We start from the raw sequence: 20,310 nt of genomic DNA, 5'->3' as shown, positions 1-20,310 counted from the left end.
TCCTTGTCCACAATGGCCCCTCATTGTGGTTTCTGAGTGATCCCAGAGGACAATATTACTAACCATCCTTTTTGTTCACCCTAATGGACCTTCGGTCTGCTGGATGACGAGCCAAACACCTAACGAGTGCCTGGTTACCCTATTTGTGAAAAAAATGGGTGTGTGGTTAGTGTGTGATAAAGCGATGTTTCCATAGTTAACCCCTTCGACGCTCATGACGAGCTCAGCTCGTCATGAGGTACACCTCTCGTACACTCATGCCGAGCTGAGCTCGTCATGAACAATGGGATTTACAGATTTTCAGCGCAGGGGGGGGAAATCATAAGAGTTGATGGTGTTAAAGACTGACATAAGTAACAGTCTTCAATTCGGTTTGGGCCGTAAAAAGCAGGGGAGGCAGGCACTTCTCAAAATCAAGGCAGCACAACACCACAGAATCCGGTTCTTTCTCGCTCCTCGCCTTCAGTTCAGTGAAGGCCATGTTTACCAAATGAAAGGCAGATTGGCGATGGGGCAATACTTGGTTACAACATACCCTTCGTTGGTTTGGATCTTCCCAACGAGTATACCAGTTGCTAATCTTGTATCCCTTTTGAGTATAATGCACCATCTGTACTGTGCATCTGAACAACTCATGCAGCTTCCGTAACTGATTCACCTTACTGGAGTCTCGTCAAATGACATTTCTCTAAATTCTAACAGTTGAGGTAATTTCAATGTTCTGTGAGATTTGGTTGCCGTCTTTGGCACCGTTTACCTATTTAAGCCAGCTATGATCAAGATCCATCAGTGAGTGAGGGAGTTCCTCAAGACAGTTATCATGCATCATGGCTTCTTTGGGTCTTTGCTGCAGACTACCATTCCTGCTGCAAACATCACACATCCAGACACAACTGCTCTAGTCCGCCACATCCCGGGACAGTATTGGCTGTTCATCATGCCACTCTTACCTAGACTCCTTAGGAGAGAGCAGCACTAACCAAGCCAGCAAGAGAAGGCAAGAACCATTTGATCAAAAAACTTCAGCAGGACTAATGAGGCCATTACAGAGACTGCCTAGCTAGAAAGTCTGCAGTCATATAGTAAAGCTACCGACATGACACGGGGGATTACAGACTGCAATTTTAATCTCTTTCCAAGTCACATGTTCTTGGGACTTCCACTCGTTATTCAAGATAATGGTTTGTGTATCCCCAGAAGGGCTTTGGCTGTCATCTGATTGTTTAGTAATCTAATCAATGCTTCTGTTCATAACATAACGTGGATATTTGGCGATCATTGATTTCTGACAGTTTGGGGCTAGAAGACAATTTTGCACATGCAAGGCACTCTAATGTACAATTTTAGGTGTGCACTGTCCAAACAGGAAAAAGAATGTAGTTTTGGAGCATCTAGTAATACCTTTCTGTTATCAATTCCCAGTGCTCTGCTTCAGTTTCTGCGTTGCATGTACCATTCATCGTGGCTGATCAGGAATAGAAGAGCCAGCGGTTGCATGCTACTTTGTAGCATAGAAACAAAGTTAACCTACCTTCACTAAGCACAGAACCACTATTAAGAATGTTCCTCTAAGTAGCCATTAGGGACAGTGTTCTATATTATTGGGATGGAGGGAGGTCCAGTTCCTCCCACTGCAGAACAAGAAGGACTGGGGAAGAGACTGGGCTAAAGTCTACGGCACCTATTCACTAAGCGATTTTGGTTTCATAAAGTAGTATTCCTGTAGGACTCTACTATGCACTCTTACATGCGTTAGTTATTTGGCCCAAACATCTAAAATGGGAAAAAATGAGGCTTTTCACAGAATATGTGTATACAGTTTGTACAAATAGTAAAAGTGTCAAGAAGACAGTCTTTCCTATCAGCGAGTTAGACAATTTGGGCTGATTCATTAAACCATGTGAGAGTACGTAAAATATTACTCCTGTAATACTACTACACGTACGCAAACATTATTTTGTGAATCATCCTCACTGAGTCAATACAATCCATAGGATCATCAGATTGACATAAGGCAGCAACAAAGAACAATATTTCCCACACAGAACCAACAGAATTGACCTTGAATTAAATGTGGTAAATCTGTGTGAGAAATTTGGTTGGTTGAGAGGGGCGTGTACCCTTCTCAAGTAACAGCCACAATCTTTGTCAGGGTGACACAAAAGTCACTAAATCAACCTGTGCTTAACCTTCTGGTAGCTTGGCACAAAATCAGTCAGGCTTAACTTAGAGGTAATGTGTAAAGTATTTATGCAGCACACAAACAGTGATAAGGTGAAAATACAACAGTGATGAAATTTGGAATTTCATGGGAAGAGGCACATTTGAGAGGGGTTCGGGCACTTGATGCTATTTTCAGAGAGGTTTTATTTACTGATCATTTGTGGGTAAGGAGCAAACTTTCAGATGAACGTACTTAGAAAAATAAAACCCTTCCTCCAACTTGATGACTTTAATTCATTAGTTTAAGCACTAGTGATCACCAAGTTGGACTATGGTAGTGCAACCCTTTGCGGCCTACCTGGATCCAAGTTGGCTCCACTAAGGGCATCCCTCAACTCTGCTGCAAGACTCATCACTGGTTCCAAAAGAAACAACCACATCACACCTGATCTGAAGTCGCTGAACTGGCTCCCATACGAGGTAAGGATTCAGCAGAAAATTCCTTGCCTGACCCATAAAGCCCTACACTTCAACACGCCAAAGTACTTAGCTGAAAAATTAGAGCTGTCCGGCGGCTGTAGATCATCTAGAAGCTTCAACAACCTATTGTTGAAACCTCCGAAATTTCTGGGGGAAAAAATCTACAACCGAGCCTTCTCAAGAATGTCTCCAAGAAACTGGAACTCTTTGCCAACTGATATCAGATTGAACCCTTCAACAGCATTATTCAAAAAAGAAGTCAAAGAGCTTCTGATGATCACATTTCTACCTGAGGACCTATTGACTTATTTACGGGTACTGAGATATTGCATTGACTAGTTTTTAATCTCTTGCTATGTCCTTGTTTATTGCCTATTGTCCTTGTCTATTTTACTCCTTACATAGTCAGCATCTATGTTTGTTGGTTGTTTTTACATGTTTCTGCTTGCCCAACAATTTATAATGTGCTCCGATACCCTCTAGGGTCAAGTTTGTGCTATATAAAACTTTATGAATAGAAATATGTCCCTGTAGCTCTGAACAGGAGGTAAGTCAACTGACCCCTGGAGTGACTTTAGCCTGAGATGAAGGGTGCAGGTCCAGTCTTCCTTCTCAGACAGCATGACAGGCCTCAGGCAGCAGGGTAGTCCTCTGGCAGCAGGGCAGTCCTCCTTCTGTATTATCCACAGGTCCAGGAGTGTACTGAAGAGGGCGTCTAAGGGTCCCTGACTTATACCTGGTGCCCACTTTGAAGTGGAAGAAACTTCAGGAGTTTTCCCCCTACAAAAGTGTCTGGAATTTTCTGCCTCCCTTTCCTGGTCCCAGTCTGTCTGCAGCCACAATAGGCTAGTGTGAAGTCCTTTGAATGAGAACTGAGGCTGTGTCTCTGAAGCACAAGGGTGACAGGTGACAGCTCTACCCCTCTCATCAAGTCAGGATGGCCCATCCTGCCAACACCAAGACCAGCTATTGTGTGGCTCTTTGGGAGGATTACACAAAGACCAACTGCTAACTACACCTAGTCATATGACCCAGGAACATGCTGCAGACACCAAATGGTTAGGGCAAGAAAATGACAACTTTTTAAACTGACATTATCAGAAGTCTGACTTAAAATCAGACTTTACCATAAGAGTGTATTTTAAATTAGAATTCCTCAGACACCAAAAATGACATTCCTACCTCCTCTCAAACAAAAGTTAACATTTATTAAATGTAATGCTCGTGTAAAGTGTTTGGATATCCGATACTTTCGGGTAAAGTTTGCGCTATATAAAACTCTGTAAAGAAATAATAATAAGGCAGTCCAAGGTTATCCTATGGGAGAGGTAGGACTTGCAACAGTGAAAAACTAAATTTGAGAGTTTTTCACTTCAGTACATGAACATTTTTAAAGTACATGTCCACCTTTTTAAATACAAGGCACCTTGCTCTACGGGCTGTTTACGGGCTGTTTACGGGCTGCCCTAGTGGTGACATATGTAGTAAAAAGGAAAGTTTAGGCATTGCAAAAGGTTCATTTTACTAGGTCGAAATAGCAGTTTAAAACTGTACATAAAGGCTGCTATGGCAGGTCTGACACAGGTTTTAAAGTGTTACTTAAGTGGGTGGCACAATAAGTGATTCTGGCCCTCTAATAGCATTTAATTTATAGGCCCTGGGTAAATGCAGTACCACTTTACCAGGGACTTATTAGTAAATTGAACGTGCCAGTTGGGTGGGTGTAAGACAATTTTACCATGCTGAGAGGAAAGAGCACAAGCACTTTAGCACTGGCTAGCAATGGCAAAGTGCACAGAGCCAACAACAACTAATTGAGCAAAACAGAAGAGATGAAGGCAAAATGTTTGGGGGACTACCACCCAAGGATGTCAGGTCTAGCAATGTGCCTCAACAATTGTGAGGGGCTGTGCCCATAAACATCAATTCACAAAAAATGCCTGGGGTAGCGGAAGTGATATCACACGCCATTGGACCTTCACATTCACTCACACACATAGATTCACACAGACACAAACCCTCTCACAAGTAAACACACTCTTGCCCGCAAGCACGCACATAACATACATTTAAAAGCATTTTTAAACTTACATCACCTGCTGGGAAGGATGTGTGGGGGGGGGGGATCATATTCCAGATAACTTTATTCTTTTCTTTATTACCCTCATAGTGAATAACATACCATTAGTCACTATTAGAATAATAAACAATTAAAAGAAAACAAGCATTTGCAATGCATTAGGTCTCGCATTTGCGAGTTTTGGGCTATTCGCATTGTAAATGACAATGCCTTTTATTTATATGTTTAAAAAACATACAATAATAAAAGGCATTATCATTTACAATACAAATAGGTCAAATTTTCGCAAATGCGAGACCTATTGCATTGCAAATGCTTGTTAATGTACGCATTAAGATTCGGCGCAGAATCGCAACTAGTGTGGGCATAAACAAGTTGCCCAAAGCCTGGAAGCCTTCTGCTGCCGGCAAACAGCTCACATGAGATAGCTTAAAACAACCAGTAAAATGGACATGCTGTGAAAATTCAGCTCAAAACTATGACTAAACACGAAGTTGAGCACCCAAAGCCGAGCGCCGAAATACCTTCACAAAAGCATATGTGGATGAAGTCATTAAAGCATATTTTCTGATGACTATATACAAATACACTTGTAGCAGGAGAAATAAACATGGTCCATAAACGCGTTTGCCTTGCGAGGACACAGAGACTGCCTGGGAGCTGTTACTCGTGGTTGAACTGAAATGCTAGCTTACACTTTTAAAGGTGCTTATAGAATTAGGCATGTCAGAGGAACATCAGCAAATCGTACATTTGTTTGCCGTTTTGTATAGCGCAAACTCGACCTGAAGGTGTTAGAGCAATATACATGAGCACCAGTTATATTACACAAGGTCACAATCATTTTCTTTTTCTGGCACAGGGTGGTTATGTAATGTGTCCAAAATAACAGGATGTTAAGTCGATGTTGAGACTCGAACCTGGTTTCTTAGTTCCAACGTCCGCAGTCTAGCCGTAATGCCACATCCCAACCTGCTATAATGTGGGAGAGACGGCTAGGGAGGAGGAGGGGGGATTTCGCATGGCTTTAAGTTACTCAAGATTTACGTACAGTAGTGCGAGTACACATGTTCAAACAAGAGCAAATGCACACACGCTTAAATAATTAAAGGGACGCGCGAACACATTGAAAGGGCCAATGTGCCTGCAATGATTTTCAAAGTATTCAAGGGAAGATAAAAATCAAATGCCTTGAAAACCACACTACAGGGATGGTCCTGGTACTTTACCTATCTTAAGTAGACGCGCTATCAAGTAAAACGTTTTCGGTATTGGATCCCAGAAAAGGCAAGTAACAAAAGCCATGTGGGCCCTCTCATGGGGGTGAACTTTGAAACTAACCGGCAGAATAGTGCAGTCCCCCAACTCGTGTCACATGTAAACCATTAGCCGACAGCCACCGGAAAGCCTTCCCAACCCAGTAAAGCCGTCAACTGAAGAGGAATCAGTTCACTCCAACACATGGCACCGTTGTACGATGCTCATGCTTCTACCGAAGTGGTCCTCCATGTGTGTAGTGCGCTGCTAGACATATGACGATCAAGCCAAGCTGCCAGCATAACCCGCACATACATAGCTAATTCTTTGACAAGGCTTACTCAGTACAGCAGGGAGAGGCCGCCCACCCTAACACGAGGGGCCAAATGGGCGGTCTAGCACTATCGAACAAAGTCGTACAGAGCAGAAGTGGTGGAGCCTCAGAGGGGACCACCCCGGCACACCCAACTCTGTAAATCCAATGTCCTTTCTTCTGGTGGCAGTAGCATTGTCCCAACTGTATTCCTCTAATGGTATTTGTAGCACTCACAAAATAAAGGGAGTCACCAGCGCTCCCACAGCTGACGCGACTCCAACCAATCAATATGTAAAAGGATTAAGCGCAGCGCCCGAGGGCAGGATGGGGATGAGTGCCATTATTAATTGCGTGCGCTCGTGTTGTGTAAATGTAAATGTGGGTGCCGTGTTAAAGATAAAGCACGGTATGTGTGTATATCCAATTTCTGCCTTAAATAAAAGCGCGTATTTGCACAGGAAATAAACACAAAAAGAGCTCGCCATTGCTGCGAGTGATGTTTGACGGGGGGGGGGGGGGGGGCAGTGAAGAAATAAAAGAGTTATTAAACACAAAAGCTGAAGAAGAGAAGTCCACCAAAGCGGACGAAAACTGTAGTTAAGCAGTGCTGCTTCCAGAATAAACGGAAGCGACACATTGGTTCTACAGCCAATAATAAGCCTGCCTATAAAAGCAATGCCAGAGTTTACTAATGGCAAGCAGCAACAGAAATAACCCGGCAATAGGCGGAGTTACACACAACTTACTTGATTACTTGATGCCTCATAGAAGCAGCTGTGCGGCCTATGCGAGACCTAAAATGGAGCACCCATGGACGTCTATAAGGGCGAGCTGCCTGAGTTTCTGGCACTGATTTTCTTACCTCTGAGGCCAGTGGTCGCAAAGGCAGTGCCAAGGGTTGCAAGGGGTAAGTTGTAACCCCTGGTGATCCCTAAATGACATCAATGGCTGTGTGACACACGCCTCCTTTGCCAGGAGAACTGCTCACTTGGTCCCAAGCTGAAAGATGCTAGGGCCTGCCAGTTAACCTCATAAAGTCCCTTGTCTACTCACTCTCTTAACCAGTACTTATGATAAGGCTTGGGGAATGTTCGATGCGAGACCAAATAGCAACACAGTAAATGAGACACAGATGTAAAATAAAGCGTCCCTTATCTCACATACTATCAATAGTGGATGGCGCAGATCAAACTCCTCACTGCAAATCAGCATCATTGACAATGCAACCATTATACTAACTAAAATAAGGAAACAACTTCTAAAAATAAACCATATATTTCCTCTTAAACTAAGGCTTGCTTGCTCCTTGTTACCTCGTTGTTACTTGACAAGCAAATTAGCAGCCACCAACCCTTGCACAATATTTATGCAAGGAACAACCGCTCAAGAAAGCGAATACCCACAATAACATTTAAAAAAGACTAAACAAATCTACCATGATGACAAGCTTCAGACACGTTTTAAACAAAAGCGGCGGGGAGAGGGGTGTAATTACCACTTAAACTGAAAGCATGGCTCTGCTCACTCCTCACTAGCGGATGCTTTTGCAAACCTCGCATGACAATGCATCGTTTTGCAAGTCATGATGCCGAAGCACTTTTGTGAGCCTCTAAGCCTCTGGCATATACGTTTTATTTTCCAGGAGGAGGAGGAAGCTTATTTTTTTTTAAATGTATCAAACATGCTTTTATTTGTATTAATAATTAAAAACATACATTAGACACACAACTCAAGGCCTCCTGATCGTCAAACTTGCCTCATATGTCAGGAGTCATTGTGAACAAGTCTCATTTTCGCAGGTTTTGAGCATTTTGCTCTCTTTAGGAATTTTAGAGGTAAACCAACTTCTATTTTCATCCATTAGTAGTGTAACATTTAGAAGCGATTCCAAGGCAGCAGAAGGCCTGCTTGAAGTTGAATAGTCTAACACATAGAATATTCCAAGATCGGTCGCCTTGCACTCGCAAATACCAATAATGCTGGTTTTGGTACTTCCGGCATCTTGGCATACCAATCTGTCTGGAGCCAGCCCCCGAGAAAGGCATTCCACAAGAATATACAGCCAGATTCATCATTGTCCCGTTTTGCGAGTCCTTAATAGCGATTATTAAGGAATCGCTATTAAGCACTTGCAAAACGGGATTCATGAAGGAATCGCAAAATAAATTGCGATTCCTACAGCTTCCTTATTTGCGATTAGCAATTCGCTAATCGCAAAAACGGATGCGATTTCAAGGGTGCCAGGGGTGTCCAAAGGACACCCTCTCGCACCCCTGAAATTAAAATGTAGACTGATGTTGCGCACACACATGTCCAAAGGACATGTGTGTTTGTAACATACAACTTAGGAAAATGCACTAAAGTGCATTTTTCTAAGTGTTCGCTATTTACCACGAAGTCAGACTTCGCGGTAAATAGCGGCCAAAAATTGCGAATTTGCAAGTAAAAAATGGTTAATGAATTGCATTTAAGGAATCTCAAATAGAGATTCCTTAAATGCAATTCCTCGCAATTTAACGATTTTGCTATTAGCGATTATTGCATTTAGGATGATGAATCCCAAATGCAAAAATTGCGCTCGCAAAGGGCCAGATTCTCAGAATCTGGCCCTTTGCGAGCGCAATTTTCAATGATGAATCTGGCTGATAGTGTTTTAAAAATAGCAATACAAAAATATGTGTCAGAATATCGACTACCACCAAATAAGGATGGTGAATATTTTTAAATAAATGTATTATTAACTCCACTTACATGTACCTTAATGATGTCCTCAAGGTATGCAGATGAAGAAAATATAAACGTACATATATATACTTAGCTCTCCTTGCTATTGTAGAAGTCCATATTCTGGCTGTGGCTTTTTTTTTACAACAATTTTTATGCGGTTTTAAATATTTATGATGTAGTCCAATTACGTAATAGAACAATGCTGTGCAACACCAATCGACCACCTCCTTGGGGAGTAACCCCAGCATATAATTACTATGTATACATCATTTTGGTACATCAAAATTCACTAAAAAAATCAACCATCTAATCTCTTTAGACCATACGGTGTTTCTACGGGCATCAAAGTGATTTATATACAAACTGTTTTGCTACCGTGCAGTAGTCCATCCCACTTTCCCATTCATATATTTATTTATTTATCATTTATAGAGCGCATCGTATCATCCCCAAGGGGATATCACGGCGCCTAGGCATGACAGCAGACGGAGACCACGAGCCGTGCCGGCCCCTAAAGCATCCAGGTTTTTAAGCTTTTTTTAAAGTGTGCCAGAGAGGTACAGCGACAAATCTCTTCCGGCAGCCTATTCCAATGGAATGGGGCCAGATAGGAGAAAGCACGTCCTCCCATTCGGGCTTTATAGATTCTGCAAGGTACTAGCAGATTCTGGTTACTTGACCTGAGGAGGCGACCGGGAACATAAGGCCTTGTCTTCTTCCTCAAGTAAGCCGGCCCCCGGTCTCGAGTTGCCTTAAACACCAGAGTGAGGAGTTTAAAGACTGATCTTTTCTTTACAGGCAGCCAGTGTAGAGCTTGCAACAAAGGTCGCGAAGGGGAGCGTCTGGGTTTATTCAGGACTATTCTTGCGGCTGTATTTTGCAGCACTTGGAGCCATATGAGCAAATCTTCCGTGGCTCCGACCAATAGGGCGTTACCATAGTCCAATCTGCTTACAATAAGCGCCTGTATCAGAATCTTTCTTGATCCTAGGGGAATCCAAGGAAATACCTTTCTTAACATCTTCAGAATTCCAAAACAGGTGCCAGAAAGTGATTTAATGTGATCTTCGGATGACAATTTGCTGTCCAGTAACACTCCCAGATTCCTGACCTGTTTTGCAGGTGACGGAGATTCCCCCAGCTCTGTAGGCCACCAGTCCTGTGACCAAAGTTCCTCCGCCTTCCCGAACAGGACAATCTCCGTTTTATATAGGTGATGTCCTGCACCATGCTATGTCTCTCTTAGCAGTAGGAAGGCCCATTGGCACTAAAAGTCTCGTGTGACGCCTGCTTCCTGCGCCCCTATTCATCCATCAGCCCCAATAGGGCCAGTTTCGGGTCGGTTTCCACTGTATTGGCCACCTATTTTGTGCTGTATAATGGTGCATTCCCTTATTGTGTGGAAAAAGATTGTTGGGGCTCATTTATCTTAAGCGCTGGGGGTCCAAGTAGACTAGTTTTTATTTTGTTTAATCTTGCAGGGCTATAGTATATCCATTGAAGTATCTCAGTTGGATTAGTTGCAGTCTCAGGTAGACTGCCAGTACCCAGGAGGCAAATTTGGCCTCCACCCAGACCTAGTCTTCTAGGCTGCCCACGTCTCTCTCTCACTGCTCCCTCAGTGCCCCCAGGGGATCTGGAGTAATATTCACCAATGTGCGGCATATAGTGGAGATACTCTTGTTCCCCATTGGGGATTCTGTGATATGTGCTTCCAGGTGGCTGTATTGTGGAAGGATTTACAAGGGAGTGAGGGATATTTCCAAAATGTGGCAGAGCTACAAGTAGCGGTAAAACCCATAAATGGAAACCCACTAGCTTAACTGTGTGTCTAAGTCTGGTCCCTGCCCTAGTGGTTATTATTGTGTTATGTGGTTTTTATTAGGCGCACAAATGCTCCAGCTAAGGAGCGTCTTGGCGCCCGACAAGGCAGCTACACAACACAACTAAATAAGACAGCACAGGACACACTAACTAAGGGAATAAAAATGTTTTTAAGGCGCGACGAAAAGAAAGCAAATCGCTCATGGCGCGAATTGGCGGGGGTAAGGAGTTCCACAGAGCAGCGGCCCGCACTCGAAATGAGCGACCACCGGCCCTGCTTCGCTTAAAGCGCGGTACCACTGCCAAATCGAGATCTGACGATCTTAAGGGTCGTGCTGGAATATAGTTGGCCATGAGTGTTTCCACCTTCAACACTGCGTGTCATTTAATCCCATCTCAGTGCTTGGCGCCAGCACATTGGAGCTGTTTGAGTCACTGGAGGGAGGGTTGAGGCAGTGTAGTGGCCATAGAGTAGGTCCAGTGTTTCATGTCGTTCAAGAGCCCAGAGCTCTGCTGCTATGGAAGGATCATCCCGGTCCGTCAAGAGCCAGTCATTTATTGGTACAATCTGGCTATCCCGGTAGTATAGGCAGATATCTGTTGTACTAGAACCCACTCACAGGGTATTAGTACACACTTTTGGTGAGAGATAGCGGTTGTCCTCCTGCCCATAGGAATTTTACGATTGCCAAGTGTGAAGTATTAAGGAAGGTAGACAGAATGTTATGTGGGGAATTCTGCAGTGTGTACAAAAGTCTTGGGAGGGAGACCATCTTGAACAGAGCTCCCCTGCTCGCGATGGTCATTGGGGACTTTCTTATATGCCCAGACCTCCCCTTATTCTGGCTACAAGGGGGTAATGTTTAGGTTCTATATCTGCTGCCTAATAAGACCTATGTGCATCCCCAGGATGGAGGGTTGCTCACTGCAGTGGGTTGTCAACATTTATGTCGTCTTGTATGCCTGTCAGGGGGATGTAGGTAGATTTGGACCAAATTACCGCTGGGCCTGATGCGTCTGCATATGTTTGAAGTATAGACAGTAGCCGGTGTAGGGAAGTCTCAGGCTCGATGATGTGGGCCATTAAGTCGTCAGCATATAGAGACACCTTGTCCTCTGAGCTGCCCAGCTAACAGAATCCAGCGAGTTGTGCATCTCTCCTGATCCATTCCACCAGTGTCTCAACAATAAAGGTAAATAGGAGAGGTGACAGGGGCAGCCTTGTCCCAGTCAATGTTGATGACTGGGGATACTTCTCTGTTTACTCTCACCCAGGCCTAGGGTGTACAGTCTAGCACCGAAAAACATTTGTGGAAGAGGGGGCCAAAGTTTATGCGTTCCAAAAGGTGGAACATGAACTTCCATTGAACAGAGTTGAATGCCTTCTTGAAATCCATAGTGACCAGAAATCTACATTCAGTCACAGTGTCAGAAAGCGCTATTGTGTTATTCAGGGGTGGAATTCAGTGGCAGGTACTGCGTCTAGCCATTTTGATCTGTATGCATCAATGTCCTAATCTTCTTTACCAGCCTATTCGCAAGCACCTTTGCCAGGATTTTGGTCTCCATATTGAGTACAGAGATAGGCCCATATGAGTCACATTTGTCTGGCGGTTTCTGTGGCTTCATTAGAATTGATATTGTAGCCCCCCGCAGATCATGCTGGAATTCCCCAGCTCTCAGGACTTCAGTGTACATGGCAAGTGGAGGCAGAGCAAGTTGCGAAGCACGTTTCTTGTACATTTAGAGTGGAAAGCCATTGGGGCCAGGTGTTTTCGCAGTCTGAAGTGACTGGATAGCATCTGGGATTTCTTTAACTGAGAGAGGCTCCTATAAGTCTTGTCTATCCGCCTCAGCAAGCCTGGGCATAATCAGGTCTTCAACGATTGGGTTTCCCCTCTCGGCTGAGGTTACAGGTAGTTCAGCATATAGCTGGGCATGTTCTCAGGCTATGTATTGGGAGACCATTAGACTCTAACCTGTATTAGTAATCAGGCTTGGAACCAGCTGAAGGCCCTGTTCCCTATGTGCCAGTCAGTGCAATAGCTTCTCTGACTAGCCCCCTAATTCATACAGTTTATGTTGTGTCACCTTATATGCAGAGGATGCTGAGTCCAGCAACTTCTACCTGAGTGTCAACCTCATCAGCTTAGTTTTTGTGCATGTGGCGTTCATGTAATGTTCCTGCCATCGTCCAGGGTGCCTAAACAAGAGGGTAATCAGGCCGGATCCGTGAGGTCATGTGGAAGGATCTGGGAGCCAGCAAGGCGTCTTCTATCTGTCGAGGGCCCAATGATATTGTTGATTCTGGTGAAGGACCTATGTGAGTGAGAGTAGAAGGTGTACTTCTTAGCCTGTGGGTGCAGCAGTCACAAGGAGTATGTCAGGGCTAACGAAGTGGCCCATGTCTTCAGACTGATAAGATTTATGCATATGGGGGTTACTTGTGTCAAGACCAACGTCCATGAGTGATTTGAAGTAGCCTCCAATCAGAGCATGTAGCTCTTGTAAAGTGGTCAATACAACTATATGTTTCATCTCTCCCCCAAGTCCCGTCCAGTTTAACGCGGGCTGCCAGGTTATTAATTAAACTCAAAAGGATATGGAAGGGGCCTTGTTAACGCCGTTCCTCGTTGCCCTGGAGATCAGTCAACCTAGGGGGCTCCTTCTGTTTTCGACAGTCTCTTGCTGCCGCTATTGCCTTTCTCTGTGCAGTGCTCGAAGGTTAATTTATCCGTGCAATTGTTTCACCTGGAACACAGTATGCATCTACCTGGACCGCCAATTCTCCCTCACCCCTATGCATGGGTACTTCCACTTTGTTGGCGGGGTTCCTCTTGGCAGAATTATGTTTACAGGCTCTGGGGCTTCAGTGTCCTATTGTACAACCAGTCCCAGAATATATGGGGTGTTTAGAAGAAGTGTGACTGCCTATTGTTGAGGGCTTAAGCTTGGCTGGGAACATAAGCATGCACATCAGCTGCATTGCCTGCAATCAATTTTTGCTCAACTGCAGCATAAGATTGCTTCTGTTTTTGAACTTGCAGCGTATAGTCTGTGTGGAGGCTCATTTTTGTGGAATCTAGCCACAAGGTGTCGTGATCCCTGGCTTGCCGTAGTATAGTGTCCCTGTCAGTGTAGTTCAATAACCGGGTGATTATAGGTCTTGGTGGGGCCCCCAGAGTGGACTGCGCTGCAAGTGATCAGTTGGCTCTCTCTATAATGAAGCAGGGCAAGAGGGTTCCTTCCGCCAGCCAGATTTCGAACCAGGTTTCAAGATACACTTCTCAGAAGGCACCCTCCACTTCCTCAGGCACCCCAAGGAAGAGCAGGTTGTTCCGGCCTTCCACATCCTCCACTCTGCGTTCCAGTTGGCCTGTCTTTGCCTGTAAGCGGGTCACGTCAGCGGTAAGTGTCTGAACCGTATGTTCAGTACTTCAAATCCAGTTTTTGGCCTCTGAGACCTGCTCAACAATCTTCCGTACATCCTGCCATAGCAGTCTCACCTCTTGGCTCCCTCCTATGATCTGGGCCCCCCCTAAACCTAGAGGTCAACCCGAGTGGAGTGCTGTCAGGAGAGGGGGTATAGTTCCCAATCCGGTGTAGGAACCCCTTAGTCTCTGCCTTGTTGTGTTGGATGGACTCACCCAAGTCCACGGAGGGCTGCAGCAAGTCAAGGCTGTCACAGTGTGAGCCTCTGTATCGCTGCAAGCCCTGTAGCAGTCGGGCCCTTAAAATGGACTTTTAGTAGATCTAGTCGGGCGCAGGCTTAGAACACCTAGGCGTCTCCCGCCTGCGACTTGCTCTGTACGGCTCTCTTCGCCACATCAGGTTGGCTGGGTCATGCAGGCCTCAGTTGTCACCTCTCGGTTTGTTCTCAAGAAGGGCCCCTGGTGTGGGTCAGGGTGACACAGGTCCCACAGTCGATTCCTCACCTGTGACCTGGGGAATGGGGGGGGGAGAAGGAGGCTGAAAGGCAAGCAGCCGCTATGGAGTCTGTCTTCAGTAGGGAGTTGCAATCTGCGTGGCCTGCTCCCCTCAGCATCTGCCGGGGGATCCGGCACTGTGTTTCCAGGTTGGGTTGCTATATCCTGACGCAGGCTCGTGTCTGGCCTTCCAGAGTGGCACAGGAGTGACCCAGAGTGCAAGTGGTTGGGGGGAGATGGTCCCTTAGTGTGGCGTTGCAGCTGGGTTGGCTGCACAGCAGTGAGGTCTTTTCACTCGGAGGACCGAGTTTGTTAGGCGGGTGCTATGGTTCGCGGCTCACCGTGCCCCTCTCCCCAGCTGCGCTATTTTTTAAGAATGATATTTCATACAGGATATTCTGAAGTACAACTCTTGAGATGTGAGGAATCAGTATTGCTGCACCAATTCCTTCTGTGCAAGCTGTTTTCCCTACATAATGTATGTGCTTTTATCAGGAGACATGCCTGGTGGAGTAAACATCATACATGCAGCATCACAAACAACCTGTGATACCGGATTCGGATGGTTCTACTCAATAGTGTACACAGACTCATCCCTACAGCTACATTTACGAATTGCAATTTAGAACACCCTGGCAGGATCTCCGCTCTGTCTTGTACATACATTCATTGTTCACATGAAATACACCACCAATACCGGTTCTTTGAAAAAGGGTCGGGAATACGGGTGTAGAAAATTAAAATATTGCCCACATAAACTGAACTAAAATGTGTAAACTCAGTTGTTGGGAGACAGGCCCATTAGTTGGTCTATAGGCTTTCTGCAGAATGAATTCCTGTGGCTTCTAAAGCACCTCAGTAGGAGAACCCCCGACCCCTACCAATTTTAACCCATCACAATACACCAAGCAGGATGTAAAGTTTTACAATTATTGATGTGAACAAGTGCACTAGTTAATAATGTAAGTGCTTTAAAGCTATACTTTGACCACATTTTGGGTCTTTCCAGCCACAAAATAGAAGAACATATTTTGGGGAAAAAATGTAAACTCCTAGTTATAAAAATAAGACATCAACCTTTGGCGAGCCCTCGCCCCAAACAGTCACTGAACACAGAAATACAAAAAGATTTGTTCGTCAGAAGAAAGGTCTGCGAGGGCGAGGTGGAATTTACAGTGAATCAGAATTGGCCTATCTTACGTTCCGGTTATCGCGTGAACTTAAAGAACTTGAAGATAGCAGACACTTATCTCCTTTTATGACTGAATATACTACATAATACATGTCTGCACACCTAGACAGTTGCACACAGGGCGCAGTCATTTCCTATGAGGTGTAAATGGGCTGGGTATCCACAGACCATGTGAGATAACCACAACGTCTGCACTTAGCACTAATTGAATGTTTATGGTAGATCAAACTCTCTAGTGAAACAAGGAGACTTTTATTTATTTATTTACACAACTGGGAACGCCTCGTTGCGAAATAGTTTTTCCTCTAATGCAATTCAATTATCCTGTATTTTGTACATATCTGAGTCTGCAGGGAACGAGAACGAAGGGTCATTAAAATGCATGGGCGCAAAAGAGAGTCTGGTGGGAGGGTCTTCAGTGGTCTTGAAAGAGAAACTGAAAGAAGAGTTGCTGTGTGAGAGGCTGGCCTTCCGAAAGGACAGAGAGATGAAAGGGTTCTGCTACTCACACCCCAACACCCGAAACCACACTAGAAGAGATCTAGAAAACATTGCTACCCACGTGGGTGTTGGACTGCATCTGCAAAACTCAGGCTCCAACCTCAAGGAACTATTTTTCTTTTAATCTATAAAAGATGATGTGGTCGGATTGGATAACAATCCTTGGGGTGTGGCCTCCTTGAACAATTACAAAATCACTCTTAATGAATTGGCATTGTACAAAGACATACTCCCACAGGGGGTACGTTTCTGCTTTCGCTGGCATCTCAGGTCTGTAATGCTTTATTGCCCAATTTCCTGAAAGTTTTTTTTTAGGTTCAGAAGTGCTTTGCATACACAATGGCGTAGACTTTGGCTCGCCAAGATGGCTGGGGAGTGTATGTGACATCACACATCCTTTGAACTATGATAAAATCAGAGGACTCCACCTTTCCCCACCAGAGTCCCTCGTCAGTCTCCCAATGTTGCTACTCAGAGGCAAGGGGAAGGGCACGAAGTGAACTTTACATAAAACAAACCATCTTTACTTTGAATTCCTGTGGCCGCCTTCTTGACTCCCGAGACCAGAGGCATCATGACACGTGTCACAGAGCGGCAAAGCAGGAGTAGTAGCTGCTAGCCTTTGCCACCCCCTCCTACCACCCCTATCCTGGTCCTCTCATTGACAGCTATACTGCTACATTTTGGCTCACATCCTGTCATGCAATAATTGCATGCCAAATTGTGGAGGAATTACTTGTTTTAGTATTTAGATAGAATCGAAATTTGCCTAGCTTACGTAACGGTAAGTTTCAATTCTATTAAGGACACGGAGGCGAGGATTATGCTATATCTTCCTTCGCTTTATTAACATAAAGACTCCACAGCAGCTTAGGAAAAGATATATAACAGTGAACAAAAATGCTTTAAGGCTTAAAGCATTTGACGGAACGTTCAACAGATCAAAACAACAACTCCCAAGAGTCTCTTGTATATTGACAGTCCATAGTCCTTCTACTCTGTCCATCACCGCTATAAACCCGGCCTTCTCTTCCTCTTCCTCCTCTTTCTTCGCGTAGATCACGCATACACCTCATTGATCCTGCTTAGCACCCTCGTTGCCTGTCGAGAAAAGGAACAGCGTAAGCGAGGTGGCCCAGGAATGCAACAATAAGGCGAGGAGCAATCAGTGACTAATACAGTACAGACAATGTAAAGGAAAACGCTTTACTTACTGCCATACGGGTGGGTAGAGACACCACTGTGTAGCCTGGGTGGGATAATCCTCGCCTCCGTGTCCTTAATAGAATTGAAACTTACCGTTACGTAAGCTAGGCAAATTTCGATTCTATGTCAGGACCGGAGGCTTCAGATTATGCTAGTTCAAAGCTTACTTACCACCAACTGGGCCAAATCCACCACAGGCTTAAAATAAAACCTCTTAAAGGTGGAATCCGAGGACAATCCGCAGCTCGCATTAGATCCTCCAAGCGAGCACCCACCGAGAACGCCTTAGAGGCCATGGCCCCTCTGGCAGAGTGTGCTCCAAAGAGAGTCGTATTGATGCCTGCTTCTTGCATGACCCACCGCACCCACCGAGCAATAGTGGGAGAGGAGACAGCTTTGTGTGGCTTCCGCAGGGCAATCAACAACTGACGTTCGCCCGGGGGGCGCAATTCCAAGGTCAGGTCTTCATATGCTTTGAGGCATTGCACAACACACAACTTAGGAGTGTCTATAAAAGCTGGATAGGAAATGGATCGCGACGACGTTTTAGTGCGTCGGCCCACGGTAAAAGTGACCCCATCCGGGGAAAAAATGCGTGCAGATATATCCAGCGCGCGCACGTCAGGTACGCGTCTACAAGAAACCAAACATAACAACATGGCCAACTTTGCCGAGAGTTCCTTAAGAGACAGATAGGAATTGGCCGGCCAGGACCGGAACAAGTTCAGAACCAAATTGACGTCCCAAAGGACGGAGTACCTGGGTTCAGGGGGCAACGCGAGACGAATAGCCCGCAGAAGCCGACAAACAAAAGGATGTTCCCCTACCGGGTGGCCATCGATGTTGTCATGACCTGCCGAAATCGCCGATCGAATAGCATTGATCGTTCTGTAGGCCAAGCCCTTGTCGGCTAGGTGAGCCAGGAAATTCAGCACGGGAACGAGGCCCGCGACCAAGGGATCCAAATCCCTTCGTAGACACCAACGCATCCACTTAAGCCAAGCGGATCTGTAGCGCTTCGTCGTACTATCGGCCCATGCTTTGGAGAGCAAGTGCTCAGCAGACCCCGAAAGGCCAGGGAGCGACCAGCGTCTCCTGAGAGCCTCCATGCCACGAGGCGGAGAGAGCTCTGCGTGATGAGAGGATGCGGTTCCCGATCCGGATTTGTCAGGAGCAGAGGAAACAGGGGGAGTAGGATTGGAAAATCCCAAGAAAGTTCCAGAAGAACCGGAAACCACACTTGAGACCTCCAGAGCGGTGTAACCAACACCAACTCCGCTCCTAGGCGGCGTATTTGGGCCGCTGTTCGCACTATCATGGAGAACGGGGGAAACGCAAACGGTGTTTCCCGACTCCAGTCCTGTAGAAAGCCCGCTGGTGGTCGAGCCGGGACGCAAACAGGTCCACGAGAAAGGGCCCCAGAGAGTTTGTAACCACTGGAAGACCTCCGGATCCAGTTTCCACTGACTGGCGTCCCTGAGTTGCCTGGAATGCCAATCCGCCACTTGGTTGGCCTGACCCGGCAGATACTCCGCCGTCACCGCAATGTGGCGCGACAGGCAGTAGTCCCAGAAGTCCTTCGCCAAATCCGCCAGAGCGCGGGAACGAGGACCTCCTAGATGGTTCACATAACGAACCGCCGAAACGTTGTCCATCCGTAGAAGGACACAGGCTTTGACCGAATCCTTGGTCCAACAACGGACTGCGAAGGAGCCCGCCAGGAGTTCCAAACAGTTGATATGCAATCGTTGTTCTTCTGAAGACCAGGCGCCGCCGGTGGAGAAATCCCGGCACCGGGCGCCCCAGCCCGACCTGCTGGCATCGGACTCTATGACTAGATCCGGGGCCGATCCGAAGATCGCCCGACCATTCCATGCCTCCATGTGAGACAGCCACCAAGACATTTCTTCCTTCACTTCGTCTGTGAGAGGAACCCACTGATCGTAGCTCATTCCACGTCGTAGATGTTGAGCTTTGAGACGTTGGAGCGCCCTGTAATGCAGGGGGCCCGGAAAAATCGCCTGGATGGAGGACGACAGAAGCCCTACCACCTTGGCGATGTGACGCAAAGAAGTGCGATCTTTGGCGATCGTCTGCCGAAGCAGGTGTCGTATTTTCGCGACTTTCCGACCCGGCAGGCTCAAGACCGCCTGTACTGAGTCCACCACGAAACACAGGAAGGTAATCTTCTGAGTGGGAACCAAAACCGATTTGGAGCCGTTGATCACGAACCCCAGTTTCTGAAGAAGGTGCACGGCCTGCCGAAGCTGGTCCGCCAACACCCTCGGGCACTGCCCCATGAGGAGGATGTCGTCCAAGTACACCAACATCCGAGCCCCCTGACTCCTGAGAAACTCCACTACCGGGTGGAGCACTTTCGTAAAGCACCAGGGGGCCGACGACAAACCGAACGGCAGTGCGGTGAACTCGAACACCCTGTCGTTCCATAGAAACTGCAGGAAACGACGATGCGGCGGGTGGATGGGGACGACCAGATAGGCGTCCTTGAGATCCAGTCTCACCATCCAATCCCGAGGGAGGAGTACGTCTCGAAGGAGGTGGATACCCTCCATCTTGAAATGTCGATAGATCAACCACCCGTTGAACTCTTTGAGATTGATCACAGGTCTCTTGCCCC

General features: G+C 46.1%; 1 protein-coding gene across 1 annotated transcript in view; it reads right to left on the bottom strand.

The window, feature by feature from the left end:
• SLC26A5 (solute carrier family 26 member 5) overlaps window positions 1-20,310 on the bottom strand; it is a 392,278-nt gene that overhangs the window by 267,208 nt on the left and 104,760 nt on the right. The gene's annotated exons all lie outside the window — the stretch shown is intronic.

This window comes from Lissotriton vulgaris, chromosome 1_1 (genome assembly GCF_964263255.1).
Source record: "Lissotriton vulgaris chromosome 1_1, aLisVul1.2, whole genome shotgun sequence".
NCBI lineage: Eukaryota > Metazoa > Chordata > Amphibia > Caudata > Salamandridae > Lissotriton > Lissotriton vulgaris.
The sequence above is the reverse complement of the archived record's forward strand: the minus strand, read 5'-3'. Positions and strand labels throughout refer to the sequence as shown.